Below are 5,510 nucleotides of genomic sequence, written 5' to 3' on the forward strand. Positions count from 1 at the left end.
CTGATTTTAAAACGTAATGGTTCATTAATCCTCTGTACTTATCCACTTCAATTTGCTCTTTTCCTTTTCTTTTTCGTTTTGAAGAACCAGATTCAAAATATCTTTTCATTTTTTAAATATTAAGAAAGAATCTTTCATCCAAAAATTAACACATTAAATATGAAACAAAACTTACAAAACTACAAAAGTCAAAACGATAACAGAAGACAAGTGAAATTAGTGAAAACAAATTTGGTGATAACCGTTGACGTGACGTGTATTGGTGTAATTATTGTTGTGGTGTATAAAAATAGCTTTTTCCGGTCGATTAATGGGCGACGGCAAGCGATTACTGATAATGCGTGTATCAATATGCGTGTAGGTATTATATAAATAATACACTTGAACTCTTTAAACATTTTAGTCGTTTCACAGCGACGCGTGTCATGCGCGTCGCTGTGATACCGTATATTATTTATAACTTATAAGAGGTTTATTTGACATAATTGACAATTATTTATGTCATCAGCTATAATGTAATGTTAATAGTCTATACTCTATAACGAAAAACGTAATAGATAAATCTGAGGCCCCTAAATAAATTCCAATTATCGAGGCCCGGGGGACGTGGCCCCTTTTGCCCCCCCCCCTTAATCCGGGCCTGCCCAGTCCATATAATCAAAAACAAAATATTTTATTTTTTAATCCTAGGTATTTCAATAGTTATATATAAAGAACAACCATGAGCCGTCTTAGTAGTTACAATGCCAATGTTGCAATTAAAACGGCGGCAATTTATTTAACAACTCATTTATCTTGTTTTTGGAGTAGGCTGATGTCCACTTCTTTTTACTAAGGAAGGTTTTAATTTTATCATGACATTAATTATATTTTTATCAGTTTAAAATTTAACAAAAGTTGGTATAGAAACACACGTTGAGTAATGATCAGTGATATCTGTAACACGCCGGCATTTATAAATTTAATTAGGTGGTCATTACTGTTTATAAATATATGATCGAGGCACGAGTGATTAAGACTTACAGGTACTCTAGTATAAATTTTAGATACAATTCACTTTGATTTTTTCTGTAAATATCCGATCTCTTTTTACTAACCACAATAAAAGACTATAGTTTTTCCCTGTTGCCAAAAAAATCTACTGCTTCTTTACAGCAGCCAACAGCAGATAACACTATTAAATTGAATCTATGTGCATGGCACTAAACATAAAGAGCTTTCGGGTTTTCTTTGAAAATATGTGCTTGAAGTCCACTGTATGATCCCCTCATATTTCCTGCACCAATTAAATTTTGACTCCAATCTAATCCAATTTTTTTCATAACCGATTTAAAAAGTTCAAAAAGTGATTGACCTGTAGTATTTGATGATTCGGATAATTATTATTATTATAAATAAATAACTATTATTAAATTTAATAGTATAGTAATATTTTTGATGGTTAGGTATGAAAACTTATTTTTGTGTAAAAACTAAATAATGTTTATTATTATATATTTATACGTATTAATAAATGTAAATACCTAATTATTTTTACGCACTCACCAATAACTATTCAATTAAATATAGCTGATTAAATGTCTTTAATCTTACTAGTACCTTGTACCTATATTAACCATTTTAGTGCACACAATAAATAAACAAAATACTGTAGTTAATTTTATAATGAATGTTCACACGGTTTCACAGCCAAACATCGGCTCTATATGAATCATCCTAAATTTTCAAAAGATGTCGTGCCAAGGCCCAACTTCAATATAGAGTTCGTCGCCACTGGTATACTTAGATTCACTAACGAAAGTTTTAGAATATTCGTCTCGATTAAGTTATATCCAATAAAATTCACATTAAGAGTAAGTTTCACAAAAACCATTACACCATCGTTTTGGTTTCTTTTTATAGTTGAGAAAAATAGATTATAAGCAGCTATATCATAATTACAATGAATCGAGGCATCATGCCAAGTTTCCGTTAAAACAATTGAATCAATTTGTTTTTTATTTACATAATTTTCTAAGTACTTAGCTCATTATTAGCTTATCAACATTTGAGTTCATACTTCTTATGTTGTAACAAAGTAAATTTACATACTTATTATTTTTATCATTTTTACAATGATAAATTTTGAAAAAGATTCGTAATAGTTAGGTTTATGGCTTAAATATCCGTTTTTATTACTTAAAAGATTATCCGTATTAAAAAAAGAAAATATATACAAACACACATAAAAATCAAAATAAATAATAAGAATATGAAATTATATGAAATAGTTTATATAAGTGTAGATAAGACGTATTCATTATTAATAAATATAGCATTAGTATTTTCATTTTTTTTTATGTACAATTTTAGATCTCTGAACCACACAAATTTGAATCCAAACTCACGAGCATAAACTCTAGCTTTAAAAAATAGGTTTCTATTGAATTGAATTAAACTATGATTTCTCTTTGCATTCTTATTAAACAATAATTAATATTTTATACCTACTTTTAATCGTATGATGTTGATGTTTTATAATAATGTTTTTATTATTACTTTTGTTTTTTAGGAATTAAGTCTTCTACAAGTTCAGATGAAGAAATACAGGACATGAATGATTTTGAAAAATGAGACTTACGCAGGCTCGTCAGTGTAAAAGAACGAGAAAGAATTTAATGACCCCTCGTCTAAATTCTGCGTTAGATAAACGTAAAATAAGTGATCGAGATGCCATTCGTATTATAACAGCCTGCATAGAAGCTGCATCACTAAGTATAGATGATTTTGTGCTCAGTCGATCTTCAATCAAAAGAGCAAGAGAAAATTTAAGAAAAGAGGGTAATAATAAAATTAAATAATTACGACGTCCCACTGCGAGTTAACAACCGGCATTGAATTTAGATTAAATTGTTTAATATGGATAGGACCATATCATATCATAATTTAGTATCTACTTTATACTTTTATAGATATAATTTTATTATACCTATACTGTTTACTCAATTTTATTAAAAATACCGAAAATAATATAATCGTTCGTAAAATCCCGAGCCCCGATTAATCACATCGATATCGTGATATTTTCGATAATTATTTTTAGATATCGGTATCGAAATTATTAAGAAAATATCAACGATATCGATATCGTATCGAATTATCGATATCGTTGGCCAACACTAGTTAAAAGGCTCTAAAGTAGGTTTGTATGTATTTTCATTTAAAATGTTCCCAGCCAAATTAAGAATTCCAATTTTAAATCGCCTTTTCTGATCTGCGTTCATTTCTTTGAAATCGGGCAGGACACTCATTAGAAAAGACACTTCCGGATCTTGAGGCTTGTTCTCATGTACTATTTTACTGGTATTCTTTTTGGATTAAAAATATTCATAAGCCGAATTGTTCACATCAGATATTGAGATAGATTATTTGGACGTTTTAAAATGTTTATTAGGAGGTTTGAATAATTCATCACATAACGGACTTGTTGATTGGATGCCATCAGGTTCATACTGATTATCTGATCTTATTTCATCTTCAGGTGTTTCGGGCAAGTTGAACTATCACTTTCTTCAATAAAATCTTCGGACGAATTGTTAGATATTTGTGAGGATGGTCTATTACTATTACTGATTGACGAAACAGATTTGCGTAATTTTGTAAATGGTTGAAAAAATCGCATGTGCTCTGCAAGGTAATACGGTCTCTGATTTTGTAGCACTACCAGACGGACTAATGCTAGATTTCAGATGACGTGTATATGACCCTCTTAAATTTCTCCATCGTTCTTTACAGTCAGCTACTGCAATGATAAATATAAAAGTTAAATAATTAAAAACGCAAAAATGTAAGTAATTAAAAAAAATAAAAAATTATTGAATAGGTTTACTATAATTATATTATTTACGATTGCTTGCAAAAAACGTTAATTATCATGTATAAAAAGTGCGCTACATGAATATAATATTTTATTTTAATATAATACTATAGGCTAGTCCTACTTTTTATTATTATTTATCATTGTTAAAAATATTTAATAAACTACTTTATATAATTAATAATACATTTTTTTATTAATTAATTTATAGACCAAAAGTTAACTATCGAGTGAACTATTTTCAGGTATTATGCAACTGGAGGTTCCTTCAAATCCCTTGGTTTTTATTTTCTTAGAGGTCATACTACAATTAGAAGAATTATATTTGAAACTTCTAAAGCAATTTGGGAAAATTTGCAACCAGAGTACATGCCAAACCCAACAAAAGAACAATGGTTGAAAGTAGTTGATCGTTAATGGGAACTGTGGAACTTGCCTAACTGTGTAGGAGCTATTGATGGGAAACATATCAAAATTAAAGCACCACCAAATTCAGGGTCATCGTTTTACAATTATAAGGGATATTTCTCAATAGTTTTGATGGCTGTATCAGATGCAGATGGATTATTTTTATCAGTTGACATAGGTGAATATGGAAGGAATAGTGATGGAAGAGCATTAAAAGAAAGTGAATTTGGAAAAGCTTTATTTAATGATCAGCTAAGTCTGCCTGAGCCTACATATTTGCCAGGAGAAGAAGACATTTTTCCTTATTATTTTGTAGCTGACGAAGCTTTTCCATTAACTGACCACATAATAAGACCATATCCGCGCAGACAACTAACAAATGAAAGAAGAATTTACAATTATAGAATTTCAAGAGGCCGAAAATCAGTCGAGTGCGCTTTTGGTATGATGGTATCAAAATTTAGACTTTTGGAGACACCAATACATTTTGGTGTAAACAATATAGATTGTATCATACAAGCTGTTTGTGTATTACATAATTTCATACGAATTCATGATGGATCATTTACACAATCAGATAAACCGCAAATTCAATCGTGTTACCAAGAGCAATTAAATCAAAACCAAAGTAAATTGAATAATCAGAGACCTACAAATAATGCAGTTAATTTAAGAAATCGTTTGTGTAACTTTTTTTCAATTCATCCTTTACCATGGCAAGAAAAATACACTGTCTAAAAATGTCTTGTATAAGTAATTATAATATGTATATTAATACTAAATTATTATGCAGTTCAATATAAAATTATTATTTGTATAAAACTAATTAGTATGAGAAAAATTTAATTAACTTAGGTATAGTTTGATCATTTAATATTTTTTTTAATAATTATAAATTGTTCTACATTTATGCCTTTTATATTAATATTTAGAATAAAAAAAATTATTAAATGTATAATAGATGATCGTTTTATTTGTTATTTCTATAATAAAAATTATATTTTCACCCGAATTGAACAAAAATCTATTTTAAATCTACATGTCGATGAAATAAATCTCATAACTGTTATCGGTGGTTTTTCCAAAGTCGCGCTATAATATAAGCATCGATCAACACACTCAAAATAATATTTATAATAATTTTAGTTAAATATTAATAACATTTCATAATAATACTTAATTCATAAATCTGTAATTTTACGTAATACCTATATATAAATAAATAAATATATATATACATATTGAT

General features: G+C 28.4%; 1 pseudogene; it reads left to right on the top strand.

Moving 5' to 3' along the window:
* Window positions 1-4,107: 4,107 nt before the first annotated feature.
* On the top strand, window positions 4,108-5,002 carry LOC112691411 (annotated as a pseudogene).
* Window positions 5,003-5,510: the final 508 nt, after the last annotated feature.

Source organism: Sipha flava, unplaced genomic scaffold (assembly GCF_003268045.1).
Source record: "Sipha flava isolate LNK unplaced genomic scaffold, YSA_version1 612_pilon_pilon, whole genome shotgun sequence".
Classification (NCBI taxonomy): domain Eukaryota; kingdom Metazoa; phylum Arthropoda; class Insecta; order Hemiptera; family Aphididae; genus Sipha; species Sipha flava.